The sequence below is a fragment of the Garra rufa genome, chromosome 8 (assembly GCF_049309525.1).
Source record: "Garra rufa chromosome 8, GarRuf1.0, whole genome shotgun sequence".
Classification (NCBI taxonomy): domain Eukaryota; kingdom Metazoa; phylum Chordata; class Actinopteri; order Cypriniformes; family Cyprinidae; genus Garra; species Garra rufa.
The window spans coordinates 1038990-1061763 of NC_133368.1; the positions used below are offsets into that span (position 1 = coordinate 1038990).

At 39.9% G+C, this 22774-nt stretch overlaps 1 pseudogene; it reads right to left on the minus strand.

Annotated features, from left to right (window-relative positions):
- Positions 1-2390: 2390 nt before the first annotated feature.
- LOC141340788 (uncharacterized) lies at positions 2391-22568 on the minus strand (annotated as a pseudogene).
- Positions 22569-22774: the final 206 nt, after the last annotated feature.

The following is a 22774-nucleotide window of genomic DNA, read 5'->3' on the forward strand; positions in this document are numbered from 1 at the left end:
AATCATTTTTTTTCTAAGGTGTCCAGTTCCAGTGTTTACATCACTGACGATAGCAACGTCGCCATCCTCGCTGGAGAGAGTGGGTATTTTAGCTGTGTTGATATTGTTCCAAGAGGACATTACGAAGTGCACGGCGATGCAGTGGAGATGCAATCACCGGACTCCAGTGCTAGATCCATGGCTGGGGCTGGGTCTGTGCCCTTTGCATTTCAACGACCCAGCGCGACCGCTGGTTTTGCTTCACAGGCAACTTTGTCTGTGCCGCGGGCCGGTATAACAAAACCTTTTCAAAGGTGAGCTCAACAACCATTGTTTTTCTCATGGGGACAGTATTATTAGATTACTACTGTGGTAAGTGTTTTGTGGTATAAACATTAGGAAATTAGGAAATGGAAAGTGTCACTTCTGTGGGCGGTTAATTAAACTTTTTTTTTTTTAAATAATTTGTATAGTTTTTGTCTGTTTGTTTTATTGTTGTTTTATTTACTTGTTCTACTGTTGTATGCGTTTAGTTGTTCTGCTGAACACAAAAGAAGATATTTTAAAGAATGTATAGCTGTATAATTGTATAACTGGCTTTTAAAAAATGTCACCTTATGTGTTCAGCAAAACAAATAAACTCTCCCCACCCCCCATAGCTATAGGAAAATATGATTTTTTTAGGAATTTATTTATTTATTTATTTTTATTCCATCCTTGTTTAGGAATGTGTTTCTTGCTGATCTGGTGGGTGGGAAATGGATTCCCCAGAAGACTGTGGCGATCCGTTTCAATGAACACAAGGCATCAGTTCCTGGCATCTTGGCAAAAGGCCAAGATGCTGTTGGAGGAGAAGTTCTAATAATTTTCTGATGGACAGGGGAATGAAATCCTGGATACTGAGGGAACTAAAGGTAACTGCATAAAATAAGATTGACTGCATGCTACAGTAGCTAGTTAACATTAGGTTAAAAAAGGTCAAAGTTGAGTTGTTGTGAAAGAAACAAATATTGATTTTAGAGACGCAAGTTGTGACACAAAAGTTGCAGAAATTTAATCAGGTTCTGATCATGATGAATCTTTGAAAGTGGCAAATTGTACATTGGCAGCAGATTGTTTTGGTGTCTCCATTGTAGTGGTGTTGTTTTCTTTTATACAATTATTGAACTTATTAGTGAAATTTTCCAACTCTCCCCAGGGTCAACCTACTGGAAGCAAAATTCTAGGAAGGTTTTTGCTGTGCCTGAACAACAGTTCCTGGAAATAAGATCCAAGAAGAGAAGGTTTGGGTAAAATGTCTGATATCTCAAGCATATTAGTTGACAATTAACAGGCTTAAACATAAAACATTTGGTGCTGCTTGTAAATTCTTTCCTTAGCCAACTGGATGATGACAACTGCCAGAAGTCCTAGAAAGAATTGAAGAGGTGGTGTTGGCATCCCAAGTCCTGCCAGAGGTTGCGCAGACCATCAGAAGATTGTCAGAGCAGACACGCATGCAGTTTGTTCTGTCTTTCACACTTGAACAACATGCAGCAATCAAGAATGCATTTGCTTGCTTAATTTGCAAAGGTTTGTTAACAAGACCTTGTTGACCTCTATAAGATTTGTGGATCTAGCCAGTAGTATTTTGTCACTTAAACCATAATACATGTCACTTTCCACACTTTACTTTGGATTAACATCTCAGAAATGTTCTAAAAATACTAACAAAAATATGTCCTATATTTTTAATTACAGGGCCCATGAATGATCCTGTAATTGCAGTTTGCTGTCATAGTCTGATGGCATGCCAAACTTGCATGGACCAGTGGCAGCAAAATGCCAACACCTGTGTGAAATGCAGAGCAGACAACTCAAGGGAAAACACCTTCAGAGTCACAGGAATTGATGGTGCATTGTCTTCTTTTGGTGATCTTATCAAAGATTAAAACAAAGCATGTTTGCCACTGTTACAAGTGTCAAATTTAGCTGTTTTATGACACAAATATGGCAGCTCTATAAATGACTGCTGTTTGTTACAAGTTAAGAGTAAAACTCTTGAATGCAGTGTTTAAAAATTATTACTGTTCAGGTTCAGTCAAGTTCAGATTTTGACAGAAAAATGCACTACAGGCAGCACTTTTTCATTAACATGCTTTAATAGAAAAGTAATTAAACTCTTTACACATTGTGTCAAGTTCTACTTTTGATTGGTTAAAAGTAAGATGCAGCACTGGATAGCACTTTATTGAAAACACTTAAGTGTGATTTTATACCTCAAACTACAGTTTTATTAGAATACAGTTGATGCCCACTTACAAAAGGCAGTTTTTTGTATTGTCACATTGGATGTTAGAAATAAATGTTGGTGTTCTAATAAACATCTTGGTCCTGTTATTCTTCAAGAAATCTTCAGGAATAATGTCTTGTCACGTCCATGAGGTGTAGTATGGCTTCTTTAAATGGCGTGAAGTCATGGTTAACAGCCTGATCAAGGCACACTGTAATGTCTGGGTAACGTTCCAATTAGCCAATGTGTTTGGTATCCCTTTTCCTACAATATCAGTGTCAAAATTTAAATAAAAGAAAATTGTTAAAATGTATACAAATATATACAAAATGGCTTTTATGTAATAGCAGTAGAAGTAGTATCATTTGCACCTGCAATCCTGTGTGCATTCCATGATAGCACAGTTCGCTTAACCCCAATTGCGGAAACCTGACAAGTGAGATTGGACACACAATTTAGTTGTGTTGTCCTCCATGTTGATCTCCTCTTGGTCTTGCAGTTGCAGCAGGGCTTCTTTCAGAGGATAGTTGACTCTGTTATTTATTTCTGGCCATATTCGCTCAACTTTGAGATTCTGTGGAGACAGTATCATATTTAATTGTATTGTGCAAAGAAATAATGGACTTAAGGTGAGGTTTCTTATTGTGGTGGAAAAAAACTCACATTTGATGATTTTGTCTGGACGCACATTTGCCTGTTTATATTGTACCTGTGTCTGGACAACAACTCTTGCATATACAGGCACATATAGAACTCTTTCCCATGGTCAACCCGGATTTGATCCCACATACCATTTTGAATCACTGCTTCTCTGAAAGAAAATCTGAGCTTGAGAAAACTGTAACAGTGCCGTTTTGGTGTTAAAAACATGCTGAATTAGTCCATGCTAGTGATTCTTAATTACAGTCAAAGTCAGACCACATGATCTGGTGTTGTCATTTTACAGTCTGTGACATGTGAAGTGTTAAAAAAAAGTGACTAAAAAAAAAGAGTTGCTAATGAGACTTGTACATACCTGTAAACATTCTGATAGATTGTTAAGTTGTTTTTAACAGGCATAGTATTGTATGCCACTATTTGGCTGCTGAAGCCATCTATTGCCACAACATGTGTCACTCCAAACATCACCATCTTCTCATTCTGGTCCAAGTGTAGTTTATGACCCATGTATTCTGCATGATAGGGCACTGGATTCAGATTGCGTACACCCTAGTAGGTCACAAAAAAGCTGTTATAACAGCACTGCCACTGCATTTCTGTATCACTCATAAATAATCAATAATAATAGTAATAATAATCAATTAAAGCTGCGAGCAGCGATGAACGGGCCCTCGCACCCGGGCTCACCGCCGACCGGTGGCTTCAGGAAAACAGCAAACGGTGGGCAGTATGCTTTTAATACAGTAAATATAGAAAAAATATGTCATAAGTCATTTAAATGTGCCAAACTTGCCGCTGCCAGCTGGTGGCGCTATGCCTATAACTGATTATTGGCATGTAGATGTGTTCAGGCCAGCACTATTATCAAACATATGAAGTTTGGTGCAGATTGACCTTGGTATGTTTGAGTTAGTGAAAGATATGAGATATCCTGCTGCCAACAAGTGGCGCTATGATAATATCTGAATATTGGTCTTTAGGTGTCTTCAGGCCAGGACTCTTACCAAACCTGTGAATTTTGTGGCAGATCAGACAGTTTCAGGCTAAGTTATAACCACTTCTATGTCTATGCAGAAACATCAAACTTTGTCAGGCCACCACGGACATGCCCTTTAATGAAAACTCAAGATCTTCACAATTTAACATCTCTAAGGCCTCAAGATCAGACTGACCAAATATAATGTTGATTTAATTAAATGCAATCAATGCAAGGACTTCAGATAGATGCCAACGGTGAACCAGTATGCTACAAATTCCCTATTTTCTGATGATAAGAACATGTAATTCATGATGATAGCAAAATGTTATTATTGCTTCCTTTACATCCACCACTTCTGCTTAAATGTCATTGTTACCTATCTGAACAATTTTTGTATAATATATTTTTGTATAAAATCAATTTTTGTCATAACTAAGAATCAATAAGGAAGACGGTGCCCAGTTGGCACATGCATTCACAGTAACCATCTGCTAGTTTGGATTTTAAGTTTACAGAATTGAAAGGGTTACACTTTAAAATCAACACACAGACACATACACACAATATATAAAATGATGCCATCCAGTTTCATTTGTTAACATTAACTATATTAGTTAACATGAACAATAATTAAATAGCATTTATTCATGTTAATTAATATTAAGCTAAAAAAAAGTATTCATATATTGTTTAAAGGTAAATTAGTTTATGTACTGTGAATTAACATGAACATGAACACAGTTCATGTGGGTGTACAGCAATACACAAAGTGCTCTATAAATGCTTAATTCTTTCAAAATATCTTTAAAAATCAAGTTGAGTGTTTTAATGGGGCGATATATATATAACTGATCTTAAAATTATGGTTTTCGGATGTTTTGAACAGATAACAGCTAAGTTTGTTTTGTTGTCAAAGTTTGTCTTGAAATTTTTAATTATTATAATTTTATATTCAATAAATACCACTATGAAAATATTGTCTACAATGAAGATTATTCACTCATGCTTAAAAGTTGTATTTTTCTTAATCTTTTGCTATGTGACTGAATAGGACAAGTTAATGGTACAGTTCAGTAAAAATAAATAAAAAACAACAACTGCAAAATACAAAACAATGAAAGATTTAATGACCCTTTATATTTTCTCAAAATATCAGACATATTTATGTCGATTACGCTACAGCAATGTGCATCTTCCTCAAAGATGGTCTTAAGCAAAACAGCATGTTCCACTGGTCTCTCTCCCTTACACCCCTCCCCCCTTCAGTCACTCTTCAGTGACTCAATGGTGACTGAACACAGACAGGCACAGGCAGAGTGACAGCAGGTTTCTAATTTCTTTTTTTAATTTTCTTTAATTCATTGAAGCTTGCATAAAATTGATATTTACACCACTTGCTCAGAATGATAAGATCTCTGTGTGAAAAAAGTTGTAAAGAGTTTGGATGCTGCACTTTAAATATATAAAAAAATTACGGTTATGTTTTTTACTACATCTTTAAAAAATCACCACGTCAACACCGTTCAAGATATCCCAAATTCGCTCGCAATTTAACATCTTCAGAATCTTCTCTCCATGTTAAAAAAGTTTGGTGTGAATACCTTATTTTTCTTAGAAGGAGTGTGAATTTGTTTACAGCCTGATTTTTCCAAAAATCCACATTCAAATCAAAATAGCCGGCTTCCTGTTAGTCTTAGCTAATGAGTTTGATTTAGAAAGTTGTCCAGATTGATGAGAACAATATATGTACAGAGTTTGGTGACTGTAGGAAAAACTAACCCCCCAACTTTTGTCAAAAGATGGCGCTATAGAGTGCCTGCTCCACGCCCATTTATGACCTTTTGCCAGTGTCTAACTATCATTAATATTGACGTGTGTGTTGAGTTTCATGAAATTCTAAGCATGTTATCTGCCTCGAAAAGACAGCAATCAAATTTTAAAGTTTGACACGTTGCCATGGCAACAGCATTTGATTTATCATCGACCCCTTTACATATTCTCATCGGCCGTGTTTTGACATTATTTTGATGAAGTTTGAAGAAAATCAAGTAAAATTAAGAGGCTGATTTCAAAGGATTTTGAAAATGACACGCTTCCTGCTGCCAGTTGGTGGCGCTATAACTTTGACTCATAATAGTCACATTTATGGAATCGGCATCATACAGCGAACAAACTGGTGAAGTTTCATAAGAATCAAGCAATGTGTGCAACAGTAATTAGACACTTCCTGTTTCTCATTTCTCGCCATAACTTTGTCGCCTTGCCACGGCCAAACCGTTCGAGATATCAAAAATCCCCTCGCAATTTAGCGTCCCCAATGTCTTGAGATCATGCTGACCGAGTTTGGTGACAATCCTATGGAAACCCTGGGAGGAGTACGTTAAATTCCAGAGCATGCGCTTTTTAAACAGCCCTAAATATCTCACTTCCTGTTGCGTTCAGCCCATGACATAGAGTACAAAAGTTGTTTGGCTCAGTGAGATCTATATGTGTACTGAGTTTCATATCAATACGTGCAAGTATGTGTGCGCAGTACATCAAGTTTTCAAACTGTGTTCCAGGGGGCGCTGTAGAGGCCCTGAACAACGCCCGGGTCCCAGCCTCTGTGGCGTCCTGATGGCCGCAGATTCCGACGTGTGTGCAAATTTTCAAGAGTTTTTGAGTATGTTAAGGCCCCCAAAAGTGCCCAGAAGGTTTAAAAAAAAAAAAAAAAAAAAAATAATAATTAAAGCTGCAAGCAGCGATGACCGGGCCCTCGCCGTCTGTGCAGTCGCCATCCCGATAGCATCAGGAAAATGGTGCCCAGTTGGCACATGCATTCACAGTAACCCTTTGGACTAACCCTTACTGTCTCTCCTCCTGCAGAGCAGAGTGAGATCAGATATGTTTTTTTTTTCTTTCATTCGTGGAGTTTTGTATAATTATGAAATGAACTGTGTTTGATCAGAATGAATAGTTATTTGTATGAAAAAAGTTTCAAAGAGTTAGGATGCTGCACTTTAAATATATAATAAATCATTGAAAATTGAAAATGGAAAATGAAATTTTAAGCACGCTATCTGCCTTAAATATCACAGGAAACAAATATTTTAATGTATTTTTTATTTTTATTTATTTGCCATGGCAACAGCATTTGATGCATCTGGGCTTTTACATTATTCTGATGAAGTTTGAAGAAAATCGAGTACAAATATATTGTTCGTTGTTTGTTCGTGTTTGTTAGTTCATTAGCCATTGTTAACAAAAGAGACCCTATTTTAAATAGTTACCATGTTTTATGGTCTACAAGCATTTTTAAATATTATTTTAATAATCTATAAGCATCTGTGAAATAATTATAAACAAATATATTAAAAATAAATACATATTAACTTAGTTGATTTTTTGTTTGGCCTTTTTGTATTTGTTTCTCATTCTAATTAAGTGAACTGAGCATTATAGTGTCATACTTATAAGATTGTTTGTTCTACCAGTGAGAGTGTATATATATGTATTTAAATCATATAATTTTCCCTTAAAAGATAAAAAAAAGATTTTAATGCTCTTTAAGCACCTATACAAAATAATTATGTAAAAGTACACTGACAGTACAGTCTATATCAACTGATTCTATGGATTATTGTCATTCTTATACTGTCACGGATTGGCCAGGTTCTACTCCCTCACTCACTCAACGATCACAGTCACCTGATTACTAATCATACGCACCTGAATCCAATCACCAGCACCACATATAAGCACACCACACACCTCACTCAGTGTCCGGGCTCGTTTGCACGAAGCGGACTCATTGTGTTTCTCTGTCGAGTTCACAAACCTCAAAGACATACTTACCTCGCTATTTACCTGTTGAAACTTACCTCTTGTCTCGTCTATTCCAGTACGAAGTCTGTTCTCTGTTCCAGTCAGCTGTGGTCAGCCATAAGCCTGTTCGTCGATCACCAACGGTGTGTGTGTGTGTGTGTGGGTCGGAGTCCTCCTCCCGTCGTTCCTGGAAAGGAAAAGGATCTGTATTCAGTATTCATCTCTAGTCAACGAATATCATACTTGGACTGTTATACTTACCCGGTTCTGCACGTCATCTTATCCACAACGCTCTGCTGATAATAAACATTGTTATATTGATCACTTACCTCTCTTGTTTGGTCTGCTTCCGTAACAGTTAGCCCGGACCTACACAGTATCAGCATGAGCAATCGGGACCCGTTTCAAGAGCTGGTGGACTCGCTCAGGAAGGTTTTGTTGGCTAGTCATGCCACCACACCAACTTCAGCTCATCCCACCGCACCACCGGCACCCAGCACTTCTTCGGCTCCCGTAAACGTCCCTTCCAGTCCCATGGCCCGACCAGCGCCCTACTCTGGCGGGGCGGAGGAGTGCAGCGGATTCCTGTTACAATGTTCATTGATATTCACAATGCAACCTGCTCTCTATCCCACAGATTCTTCGAAAATAGCCTTCATCACGTCTCTGCTTACCGGACCAGCTCTCAAATGGGCGGACACGTTATATCAGCAGGCCGGGCCGGCAACCCATTCGATCCAGGCTTTCGTCGCTCATTTTAAAGAGGTTTTCGGACGTTCTGATGCAGAAGTATCCGCAGGAGAGCAATTGTATCATCTTAAGCAGGGAAGTATGACGACACAAGATTACTCCCTGCGTTTCCGAACTTTGGCCGCTGCCAGCGGATGGAATGAGCGATCGTTACTGACCACGTACCGGCTCGGCCTAGAACCCAATCTCCGGATGCAGTTAGCTGCTTTGGACGACTCCATGGGATTGGAGAAGTTCATTCAGCAGTCACTTCGTTGTTCAGATCGTCTAAGATCCTACCAAGACCAGTCCGTCACTACTGCACTCCTCCGACCAGTTACATCCGCCAGCCCTCCAGAACCAGAACCAATGATCCTGGAATCAGGGAAAATCTCTGCAGCTGAGCGACAGAGAAGACTGACCCGGGGTCTTTGCATGTACTGTGGGGCTGCGGGACACGTACGACTCAACTGTCCTATGCGTCCTATACGATCTTTGGTGAGTGTAATACGTTCTGAATTGGATAACATGCATCCTCTGACTACCAATGTTCAGTTAACCACCCACACTTCCTGTGTTACAGTCGCAGCCCTCATCGACTCCGGGTCAGCGGGAAACTTCATCTCCAACACCCTCTGTCGCCAGCTCCAGCTACGCACCCAAGCATCAACCACCATCTACCAGATTCAACCGATAACTAACCGGATAAACTCACGGACCCGTATTCACCGGAAAAGTGAACCCATCATCCTACAGATTGGAGTTTTGCACCGTGAGGAGATTCAGTTTCTGGTTCTGGAGGGAGCTACTATGGACATCATCTTGGGGCGCCCGTGGCTGGTGAAGCATGATCCCATCCTCTCTTGGGGCACAGGAGAGGTGATAAAATGGGGAAAAGAATGTACCAACCAATGTTTTCCAGATCTTCCACGTCCTAGACACAAGATACTACCTGTCAACGTCACCTCCGTCGAAAGTCCTGTTGAGAAGCAGTCAGTCCAGATTCCTGCCATTTACTCGTCGTTTCAAGACGTCTTCTGCCCCAAGAGAGCTTCCCAGCTACCTCCACATCGGCCATGGGACTGTGCCATTGACCTAGTTCCGGATGCTCCAATGCCCAGAGGTAAGATCTACCCGCTGTCGCTTCCGGAGACCAAGGCAATGGAGGAGTACATACAGGAGGCTCTCGATCAGGGTTACATCCGACCATCAACATCACCCGCAGCATCCAGTTTTTTCTTCGTGGCAAAGAAGGATGGAGGGCTGCGGCCATGCATCGATTACCGTATACTCAATCAAGGCACCATCAAGTTCCGGTATCCCCTTCCTCTCGTCCCTGCGGCCCTCGAACAACTACGCACTGCCAGGGTGTTTACGAAGTTGGACCTCCGCAGCGCGTACAACCTCGTGAGGATACGTGAGGGGGACGAGTGGAAGACTGCCTTCGTGACCCCTACTGGCCACTACGAGTATTTGGTCATGCCCTATGGTTTGGTCAACGCCCCCTCCGTATTTCAGAACTTCATTCACGAGGTACTCCGGGAGTTTCTGCACCACTTTGTCGTTGTCTACATAGACGATATCCTGATTTACTCCCGGAGTGAGGCCGAACATCGCCTCCACGTTGCGGAGGTCCTTCAAAGATTACGGGATCATCACCTATATCTCAAGGCGGAGAAATGTTCATTTCACCTACCAGCAGTGCACTTCCTTGGATACGTCATCGACCAGAAGGGGGTCCGTATGGACGAGAGGAAGGTATCTGCAGTTGTGTCCTGGCCAGAACCCACCACTATCAAAGAGCTTCAACGATTCTTAGGTTTCGCCAATTTCTACCGCCGGTTTATCAAGAACTACAGCATCATCACCGCTCCGCTTACCAGTCTACTCAAAGGAAAACCACGAACCCTACTCTGGAACCCTGACTCGGCCGCAGCCTTCCATAACCTCAAGGAAGCATTTACACAGGCACCTCTTCTAACCCATCCTGACCCTGATCTCCCTTTCGTGGTAGAGGTAGACGCTTCTACTACCGGCGTGGGAGGGATTCTGTCACAGTATCACGGTACTCCTCCATTGCTTCATCCCTGTGCCTACTATTCCCGGAAGCTCAGCCCTGCGGAGAGGAACTATGACATCGGCAACCGCGAGCTTCTTGCCATCAAGCTCGCTCTGGAGGAGTGGCGACATTGGTTAGAGGGATCCAACCACACGTTCCAGGTGATAACAGATCACAAGAACCTACAGTACCTCCGAGACGCCAAACGGCTCTGTCCCCGTCAGGCAAGATGGTCCCTGTTCTTTTCACGATTCAACTTCACCATAACCTACCGGCCAGGATCCAAGAATACCCGAGCTGATGCTCTGTCTCGCATCCATGATTCTCACGACTTGCCTGACACACCCACGACCATAATCCCCGAAAACATCATCGTTCAACCCATTGAATGGACCAACCCACCAGCTGTCGCCACTCCGGAACCCAGATCTCCGCCGGGCTGTCCACCTGGTCGCAGATTCATCCCTAGGACCCAGCGGGTAGATCTAATCCATTCAACACATACCTCTCTGGGCACTGGGCATCCAGGGGCCAACAACACTCTCTCGCTGCTGACGGACCGCTTCTGGTGGCCGCACATGGCAAGGGATGTGAGGAGGTATGTCCAAGGATGTAAGGAGTGCGCAATGTCCAAGAGCCCACGTCATCTGCCTGCTGGGAAACTCCATCCCTTGCCTGTGCCGAACCGCCCCTGGTCACACCTAGGAGTTGACTTCATGACAGATCTCCCCTCATCTGACGGTAACACCTGCATCTTTGTTATAGTTGATCGATTTTCAAAATTCTGCCGACTGATACCTCTGAAAGGTCTTCCCACAGCCTTAGAGTCTGCCGAACTGCTCTTCAACAAAGTCTTTAGGTACTATGGCATTCCGGAAGACATCGTCTCAGACAGGGGTCCACAGTTTATTTCACGGGTGTGGAAGTCTTTTCTCAAACTCCTAGGTGTGACCGTTAGCCTCTCCTCTGGATACCACCCTGAGACCAACGGGCAGACGGAGAGGAAAATCCAGGAGGTGGGGCGGTTCCTCCGGACATTCTGTCATGGTCACCAGGACTCCTGGAACCAGTTCCTGGGTTGGGCAGAATACGCCCAAAATTCACTGCGGCAACCCACCACAGGACTCACGCCATTCCAGTGTGTGCTCGGCTTCCAACCACCTCTCTTCCCCTGGAATGGCGAACCATCACAGGTGCCCGCAGTGGATTACTGGTTCCGGGAGAGCGAGAGAGTCTGGGACGAGGCTCACCATCATCTTCAAAGGGCAGTGCGCAGAACCAAGTCCACTGCCGATAAGAAGAGGATTCCTGGTCCCACATACACTCCTGGGCAAAAAGTCTGGCTCTCCACAAGAGACATCCGTCTGCGCCTGCCCTCGAAGAAATTGAGTCCCAGGTTTGTTGGCCCCTTCACCATCGTGGAACAGGTCAACCCCGTCACCTACAGACTCCAATTACCACCACAGTACCGTATCCACCCCACATTTCACGTCTCATTACTCAAACCCTTTCACCCACCTGTGATTCCCTCCACAGAACCTGGTCAGGAAGAGGAACCCCCTCCCCCCTTGGTCCTGGAAGAGGGATCCATCTACTCGGTCCGAGAAATCCTTCTGTCCCGACGTCGTGGTGGTAATCTGGAATATCTCGTCGACTGGGAAGGCTACGGGCCAGAGGAGAGGTCATGGGTACCCAGAGTTGACATTCTAGATCCAGCCCTCATGGAGGAATTCCATCGTAACCATCCTGAATGTCCAGCCCCTCGAGGACGAGGTAGACCACCACGACGTCGGAGGCCTCGGCCCTCAGGAGCGGGCCCTGGGGAGGGGGGTAATGTCACGGATTGGCCAGGTTCTACTCCCTCACTCACTCAACGATCACAGTCACCTGATTACTAATCATACGCACCTGAATCCAATCACCAGCACCACATATAAGCACACCACACACCTCACTCAGTGTCCGGGCTCGTTTGCACGAAGCGGACTCATTGTGTTTCTCTGTCGAGTTCACAAACCTCAAAGACATACTTACCTCGCTATTTACCTGTTGAAACTTACCTCTTGTCTCGTCTATTCCAGTACGAAGTCTGTTCTCTGTTCCAGTCAGCTGTGGTCAGCCATAAGCCTGTTCGTCGATCACCAACGGTGTGTGTGTGTGTGTGTGGGTCGGAGTCCTCCTCCCGTCGTTCCTGGAAAGGAAAAGGATCTGTATTCAGTATTCATCTCTAGTCAACGAATATCATACTTGGACTGTTATACTTACCCGGTTCTGCACGTCATCTTATCCACAACGCTCTGCTGATAATAAACATTGTTATATTGATCACTTACCTCTCTTGTTTGGTCTGCTTCCGTAACATATACACTGACAATGAGCTAAATAGCATTAGAGGTCAAACAATTCCTTATCTTATGAGGAACTCTAGTGTTCATCCCTGGTATTAGAGCTTTAATTTGACAAATTTAAATGACACTTTTAATGTTTTTGGGGCCTCTGAGCATGATAACATTTTGAAACTACACGTATATCCTAAGGATTTCTTGTTCTTTATATGTAAAAAGTTTTGATGAGTTAGAATAATGCAATTTAAAGATAAATGAAAATATCTCTTCATCTTTTTTATTGTTACTTTCATAAATCACCACATCAACACCGTTCAAGATATCCCAAAGCCGTTCACAATATAGGGAACATTTTCCCAATATTCTGATGATGATGATAAGAACATGTAATTCATGATGATAACAAAATGTTATTATTGCTTGCTTTACGTCCACCACTTCTGCTTAAATGTCATTGTTACCTATCTGTACAATTTTTGTGTGGATATTGCTTTGCTGGTGACTCCTGTTATAAGACATCACTCTTAAGCACTACATAACTAAGAATCAATAAGGAAGACGGTGCCCAGTTGGCACATGCATTCACAGTAACCCTCTGCTAGTTTGGATTTTAAGTTTACAGAATTGAAAGGGTTAGACTTTAAAATCAACACACAGACACATACACACAAAATATAAAATGTTGCCATCCAGTTTCATTTGTTAACATTAACTATATTAGTTAACATGACCAATAAATAAATAGCATTTATTAATGTTAATTAATATTAAGCTAAAAAAAGTATTTATATATAGTTTATGTACTGTGAATTAACATGAACACAGTTAATGTGGGTGTACAGCAATACACAATAAAGTGCTCTATAAACGCTTCATTCCTTCAAAATATCTTTAAAAATCAAGTTGAGTATTTTAATGGGGCGATATATATATAACTGATCTTAAAATGATGGTTTTCAGATGTTTTGAACAGATAACAGCAAAGTTTTTGTTGTCAAAGTTTGTCTTGAAATTTTTAATTATTATAATTTTATATTTAATAAATAACACTATGAAAATATTGTCTACAATGAAGATAAATCACTCATGCTTAAAAGTTGTATTTTTCTTAATCTTTTGCTATGTGACTGAATAGGACAAGTTCATGGTATAGTTCAGTAAAAAATAAATAAAAAACAACAACTGCAAAATACAAACAATGAAAGACTTAATGACCCTTTATATTTTCTCAAAATATCAGACACTCAAAGATCAGACATATTTATGTAATTAAAGTACATATATGTGCATTTCTAACTCAAAGATGGTCTGTAGCATGGCTCTCTACTCTGTCACCCTCTCTGCCTCTCACCCCTCCCCCCTGCAATAATGAGCTTCTCTCAGCCTGACTGAACGCACATACATACAGTAGAGACATTCACCCAGAGTGACAGCAGGTTTCTGATTTCGTTTTTTAATTTTCATTAATTCATTGAAGCTTGTAGAAAATTTATATTAACACCACTTGCTCAGAATGATTAGATCTCTGTGTGAAAAAAGTTGTAAAGAGTTTGGATGCTGCACTTTAAAGATATAAATAAAATGACGGTTATGTTTTTTACTACATCTTTAAAAAATTACCACGTCAACACCATTCAAGATATCCAAAATCCGCTCGCAATTTAACATCTTCAGAATCTTCTCTTCATGTTAAAAAAGTTTGGTGTGAATAGCTGGTTGTTCTTAGAAGAAGTGTGAATTTGTTTACAGCCTGATTTTTCCAAAAAAACACATTCAAATGGAAATAGCCGGCTTCCTGTTGGTCTTAGCTAATGAGTTTAATTTAGAAAGTTGTCCAGATTGATGAGAACAATATATGTACAGAGTTTGGTGACTGTAGGAAAAACTAACCCCCCAACTTTTGTCAAAAGATGGCGCTATAGAGTCCCTGCTCCACGCCCATTTATGACCTTTTGCCAGTGTCTAACTATCATTAATATTGATGTGTGTGTTGAGTTTCATGAAATTCTTAGTATGTTATCTGCCTCGAAAAGACAGGAATCTAATTTTAAAGTTTGAGACGTTGCCATGGCAACAGCATTTGATTTATCATCGACCCCTTTACATATTCTTATCAGCCGTGTTTTGACATGATTTTGATGAAGTTTAAAGAAAATCAAGTAAAATTAAGAGGCTGATTTCAAAGCATTTTGAAAATGACACGCTTCCTGCTGCCAGTTGGTGGCGCTATAACTTTGACTCATAATAGTCACATTTATGGAATCGGCATCATACAACGAACAATCTGGTGAAGTTTCATCAGAATCAGGCAATGTGTGCAACAGTTATTAGACACTTCCTGTTTCTCATTTCTCGCCATAACTTTGTCGCCTTGCCACGGCCAAACCGTTCGAGATATCAAAAATCCCCTCGCAATTTAGCGTCCCCAATGTCTTGAGATCATGCTGACCGAGTTTGGTGACAATCCTATCGAAACCCTGGGAGGAGTACGTTAAATTCCAGAGCATGCGCTTTTTACACAGCCCTAAATATCTCACTTCCTGTTGCGTGGAGAAAATGACATAGAGTACAAAAGTTGTTCAGCTCAATGAGTTCTATATGTGTACCGAGTTTCATATGTGTACGTTCAAGTATGTGTGCTATATGGCCCTCAAAATTCCAGGGGGCGCTGTAGAGTCCCCTTGCCACGCCCCGGTACCAGCCTCTGTGGCGTCCTGATGGCCGCAGATTCCGACGTCTGTGCAAATTTTCAAGAGTTTTTGAGTATGTTAAGACCCCCTTAAGTGCCCGGAAGGTTAACAAAAAAAAAAAATAAAAAAAAAAATAAGAATCCTTAGAAGAACAATAGGGCCTTCGCCCTTTTGGGCTCGGGCCCTAATAAGAACCCTTAGAAGAACAATAGGGCCTTCGCCCTTTTGGGCTCGGGCCCTAATAACTTTTCCCTTAAAATGATTAGACAATTGCATACAATAACTCAGTTAAAGGCTTTAGAGAAAGGGTAAATGCCAACCTTTTGCCGCAACTCATGATAAAGTTGATGAATCTGTCGTAGCACTCTTCCGACTCGAACTTCACCTCCATGCATGCCTTTTGATGACAGGTAACCTGTCATAAATGTGTGTCCAAATGTTGGCCCCACCTGTTAGACAAGAAAGAAGATATTTGTATGTTTTTGTGTTATAAATCACTAGTATGCATTGTGTGTGTGTGTGTGTGTGTGTGTGTATGTGTGTGTGTGTGTGTGTGTGTGTGTGTGTGTGTGTGTGTGTGTGTGTGTGTGTGTGTGTGTGTGTGTGTGTGTTTACAAAGCGTTTAACATACAGGTCTAAAATGTATGCAATACCATTTAGTCTAATACTAATACTAAATCTTTAAATGCATTTAATGATTTGAAAATATATACAGTAACTGGATTAGGTTATCTTGCATTTCTTGCGCTCTGTGAAAAAGGCAACATATACTCGAAACCACAAGTAGCAATACAGCGATTTGCAAGTGGCATGACATAAGTTAAGGTTAATCACGCAGCAGATACATGAAGCCTGGCAAAGGTGCACAAAAACAATTCAATAAAATTACAATAAACATAGCCTACAATGAATATTTGCTCACGCCTACACCTACCCAACTGCATTCAAATGAAATGTCCCCTCACATAACATTAAGAAATATTAATAAACTTTAAAGAAAGAACAAAAACGTACCTCTTTTATAGCGCTGGCCACTGACAGCTCTAGATGAGCATCATCCACTTCGTTGCGTCATTTAACATTGTGTTCACTGCAAAACCTGCGAACACTCCTTGCGGAGTATTTCTGCACGCCCACCTGTGATAGGTGCGTAGAAATATTTTCATAACTCATATCATCACTAATCAAGTTAATGATAACATCTGTGTACCCTGCTAAGGATGCCATTTTATGCTAATCTGTTGCCGTGTCTTTTCTGCCCCTGCTGTTGACCTTTGTAAATGCTGACGAGAAAAGTTTTTCTTCGTTGAAAAGGTAGTTTTTTACGATTTTATTTATTTTATTTTTCCTAATTTAGTTTTAATAAGTAAGAATGAAAAACAAAATTAAGAAAAATGTGTATTTTCCTTATTTTTAAAATCCTTTTTTTCGTTTTCCGTTTTAAAACGGATATGGAATGGACGGAAGATAGCTTGATTTCATTTGAATTACTTTAGTTGCAATAATGAAATGAATTGTTTCTCATTGTTTCCACTGACCTTGCTTTTATTCTTATATATGCACACAACTTTTTTTATTTAACATTGTGTTAACCCACTGTACCTGCCATTAAACGAGTCTTCAACCTTATATTGATGTGCCTTCAACTGCGCTGAGCCTACATCTTTTCGGCACATTTTTCATTCTGAAGGACACCTTTAAAAACAAAAACAAAACAAACAAACAAAAAGAAATTTACAAAATGATACACTTCATAATGTATATAAGAATTCAAACTTATGCTGAGTCTTCAAGTATGAGACCACACCACCATCTCCTTATATTACCACATACATATTAGCCTGTGAAAAAGAACTATTAATATCAAAAATACAAATCTGTTTTTATACTTGCAATGTTGAGGAAAGATTCATCTCAGAAAAGTCAAAATCCACCCCCAATGCAATGTACAGGGAATACTGAAAGTCAAAGACTAATTGTTTAAACCTTTTAATTGGTAATTGGAAACTGAGGTGAATGCCCATGTGATTAGTCATTTAAACTCACCATGAGCACAAAGGCTGCATTCGAAATCGCATACTTCCATACTATTTAGTAGGCAAAAAGCAGTAGGCGAAGAAAAAGTATGCATGAAATCTCAAAATCCACAAAAGAGTAGGCGAGATTTACCTGGGTGAAGCACTATTTCTCGCGAGATTCAGTTGTACGTATACCTAAGTTTCGTTCGAATATGCCTACTTACCTACTATATAGTAGGCGAAATGGGTACGTGAGAAGAGTAACCACAAAAGAGTAAGCGAGAGATCCCCAGATGCCTACTGCATCCTGCCCAGAACAGCAACGAGGGTGTTTTCAAAAGTGAGTAACTTTACGCTGTTCCTTCTGTTATAATCGCGTAGAGAAAACTGTTCAATCGTTTAAGGTGTAACAGTATAGTGTATTTGTGATTGTTCTGTAAAAACATGTTTTATATAGCAAACAGGGGAGATCCAGTAAACACACGTATATCTCCAAAGTGAATGTACATAAACCATAAAGATGATTGTTAAATGTCTATTTAATATGTGACAAATGTGAAAAAGTTCGAAAAGAATTGCATATGAGCACGTAATAGACATCTGAGTGTTGTGTGTGTTACAGTAGAATTCACTGTTGTCAACACTGTTTACTTTATATGAATGCAATGTAAATAAACGCATGTACATATAGTAACTAAACATAACTGATCTTTTTATTTGTCCATTCATATTGTAGATAAATTGAGGAGCATTTGTGTTGGATGAAATGAGATTGTAATGCAGTATTGAGCACATGAATCACAGAGGTGACTTGAAACTTTTCTGGATGTTACAGGGACAGGATGTGATGGACGGCAGAGACAGGTGGAGCTGGACACGGTGGTCAGCTGCTTCACCAGAATAAAGCTGCAGAATTGGCACAGCTGTGTTGATGGCAGTATTTCTTTACAGGCTGTGAACACACATGATTGTCAGAACAATTACTTTGAATAAAGCTTTGTTTTATGTGTCTTTGACTTGTATTTATTTAACATCAAGGTTACTTTTATTTATTATTTTATGAATTTATTCATGTTTCTTGTTGTCAGTTAATAAAATATAGCATTAATTTATTACTTGACTGAGAATTGATATGTATTCACATTGACTCTCATGCATATGACATATAAAAAAAAATACATGTAGCTCATTTTACTAAAAATATAATTTTTGAGTGGTTAGCATTTATCAGTATTATTGTTCATAAGAGTTGGTGTTGTCCAGCAATGCATTCTGAGGTAATCTGTAATTTCTAAGTAATACATAAATTTCTCGAGTGTAAAATCAACAGTCTTCTCCAAAGACGTGATCTTCCAGCAGCTGACTGACATCTCCTTTGTGCAGATATTGCAAACAAGTAGGGAAACGTACTAGGTAGGGTTGTCGTGATGCCATTGGGTGTTCTGTGCACCTGTCGCCTTTATTTTTATTTTTATTATTACTGCAGAACTTATAAGTACATACAACCGCAGGAAAAGATAGTAGGCTATTTTATCAGTGAACAATCATAATGACAAAAACTATAAAGGGTTTGCGTACATGTGATTCTCTACACGTGAAAAAAAGATTAAATATCTTTAAATTATCGTAATATTCATATAATCATAATGCATTAAAATTGCATGTGTTGTTTTCTGTGATTTATAAGCCTCGGGGATGAAACGAGAGAAATCCAACAATAAAAAGAGGAAAACAAAGGAGATTTCAAGCCAGTTTTGCGTGGGGATAAACAATTGTGCACATAAATGAATTAAAAACATATTCAAGTGGTTACGATTTGAGGTTTTCGTAATAAAAAATAACATCTTTAAGGATTAAACTGGGTTATAGCCTAAAAACTTACTATCATAAAGGCATCTGTTTCTTCTAGAAGACCACAAAATGAGAAATTTGATCAACATCATAATATATACAGATAGATGAATTAAACCGGTCGCTCATTTCTTTTAAATTGTTGCTCTTGTTTTAACGTCGTAAATCACATGATAACGTTGTAAATCACATGATAACGTTGTAAATCACATGATAACGTTGTAAATCACATGATAACGTCATCATGGCGGATGAAGTCCGGATCGCATTCATACTCAACGAGATTTGGCTGTAGAGTAGGTACTCTTTTAGTGCTTGTTAAGTACGTACTTATTGAAATTAAGTACCTACTCATTATGTATGCGATTTCGAATGCAGCCAAAGACTCCACAATTATTAGAAGAACCCTGCACTGGAATCACCTGGATAATGTTTGCAGGCAAGCAATAAACAAAGCAAGGAAAAGGCAAGTAAGAAAGCAATTGAATTATATGGTAGAAAATAAGTGAGGATTCAAAAACTTACAGGAACATCCTTAGAGGTTATCTCAGTCCAGTGACCAGGAACAATGACCTGAGCAATTCTCCCTTTCTCCTTTTACATTCTCTTTAATGTACCCAAATATGCATAACTCAGCAACATTAAATATATTAAAAAAAGAATTAATATGCTTCACAATATGCTATCACAAATTTACTATGTGACACAGGCACCTCCTCCCTCATAAATGTATATGCTCCTTACTAATGATTGGCTACAAGTGTGTTTTAGTGGACTCAACACCACTTCTCAAAAATTGCCTGCTACAACTTTAATCAACTTAAGAAATGACTGCATATCCTTTAAAACACTTAAGATATCATTCCCATAAAAAGCCACACTGAGACAAAAAAAGAAATAAAAATCTACGAAAATACAAATTGAGCAGTTTTGTTGATTTGACATGAAATTAGGAAAAACTAAACTTGTACTTACGTTCATGATGAACCGCTCAAAATCTGCGGCTTTGCAAATGAGTAAACACCTTGTGTCTCTCCCGTGGTTTAAAAACACTGTTTGGACAAAAAGGACAACGATACAAACTACCAACTCTGATTTCTTCACCTTCGATGCGCATGCAAACATCATTTTTTTCTCACTGTAACGTGTCTGTCAACAACACTAACGTTAAACTGTTTACTAAAAGCTGCAATATATAACGAAAAGTAATTTGCATTAAACAAGCTATCATAATACACATAATTATGTTATATAAAGCATAGATAAACGTATGATGAATTACACCATATCTTACTGCCGCCATCTTCTCTTGCCTAAAAGAAATTTCTTTCAAGCTGATTGGCCTTCTTCTTCTTAAAGTTTGTTTGGGGGTTTGCAAACCAACTGATAATTGCTTTACCGCTACCTGCTGGACTGGAGTGTGGAACAAAAGTTTAACACTGATTGGCCAATACAGTAAAACTTCTTTTACTAATCAGAAACCTTTTGGCACGCCCATTGCTCCAGTCTGCAGCTACCCCTGTCTCCTAATCCTTGCTCATATAGTGTCCAGTATAAAACTGTTATCATTTACCGTTACATATTTTCTGTCAGACAATGGAACAGAACTTATTAACCAGCAGTTACATCCTCTGCAATTATATAATTCCGGATTTATAACCACACTGGACAAAATCATTATATACTATAGGTAAGTTAAAGACTGCATATGTGTTGTGATATTTTCAGTTATATTTACAAGTAAAATGATAATGAACTTATGCCACAGATTGCTTTTCTTATTCTCTTACGCATCGTATGATATTCAGGGATGATTAAGACAATCTTATCAATAGTGGATAAATCTTTGGTTGAATAAGGCCTTTTTGTATATTTCAAACGAACTATGTGCATATTTACACATATAATAAACCATACATATGTGATAATCTGGTAGAGAAGAGTGGCACAAATATAGACACAGCAATTTAAAAAAAAATGTTGTGCTGCTGAATCTGTAATTGTGATTACAGATCACTCCATGAGAATGCTTAGAGGGAATTCATCTTCATTACCATCATCCACAAGATCCACACTCTCAAAGCTCTCCTCCTGTGGGGCGATATTGGTTGCAGAGGATGAGCTAGAACTGGCTGCAGGAAAGGACTTAAATGAATAAGCAGCCAAACAGCTGCAGCACTTTATCTGGGAGTTTGTGCTCATAGCATGCATATCCGGCAAACCTCAAACCATACCTAATATACAGTCTGCTTGGTCTGCAGGGTTATGCTTAGTTTAGTTTGTTCCTTGGTTTGTTTTTTTAATGACACCCATTTGACTGAACAGCCTTTCTACCTCAGCATTTGAGTGTTGGAGCAAGAGGACAGAACATGCAGCAGAGGCCAAGTCTCCACCAATAGACCTCCACTGATAAATCATTTTGTCAATTGTGGCTGGGCAGTATCCTTGAAGGTCTGCAAGTTTTGTCATTTGTGTCAGGCTCTTGTTGTGCTTAAGAGTCGCCCCCCACATTAAACAAAGATGTGCTGCAGTATCTCCACATTATCTGGGAGCCTTGATCTTAGTTCATTTGCTTAGGATATGGTGTAGCTCACACATCTCCTTTGTACACAATCCTCCTCCTCAGGAGAACATTTCCGTTGTGCTGCCTTTAAACAGATAACAAATAAACAGCCAAGGTATGGGTTGGGAGAAATGTGCCCATCAATTGGCTCCTTAAGAACATAATATTTGTCATTGGGTTGCTGCAGTCTGATAGATATACTTATATGCCTCTTTGTGCTTGGGAGAAATAGAGAACCAATTATAGGTTTCTCTAACAAGAAATTCAACACTACATGAAAGAGTGTTTTTAGAGGCATACAGCGGATGAGGACTAGATGTTTTAAGTCACTCTCCTCCCGGAGAATATTGTGCGCACCATTGTACACTCCTGTCATCACTGATGCATTATCTGTGCCAATACCAAGCAAGTTCTTCCGCTTGAGGCCACATTTCTCAAGAAAAGTTAGAACTTCTCTGGCTATTGTTCTAGCATCCCCTCCCTCCAGCTCAACAACGTCCAGGTAGGTGGCCACCACATTTGCTTTGTCCTTGCTGAAATACCAAATTACCATCCCAGCTGTATTTGCTGTCACCAATATCAGGAGTGGCATCCGTGTCATCCGGTACTGGGACCCCATCCTTCAAATGCTGTGCCAGATGCCCAGCAGCATTCCGAGGTCCGAGGGGGAAGCGCCCAACCGGACTGACGGATGATAAGCCTCTTCACAAGAGAGTTCATCTTGCTGTTATCACCTGTCTGTTCCCTTCCATGTTGCAGGCAACAGGGGGAATTGTTTGTTTCCAATAAAGTTTGCACTAGAACACAAAACAAACACTGTTCAGC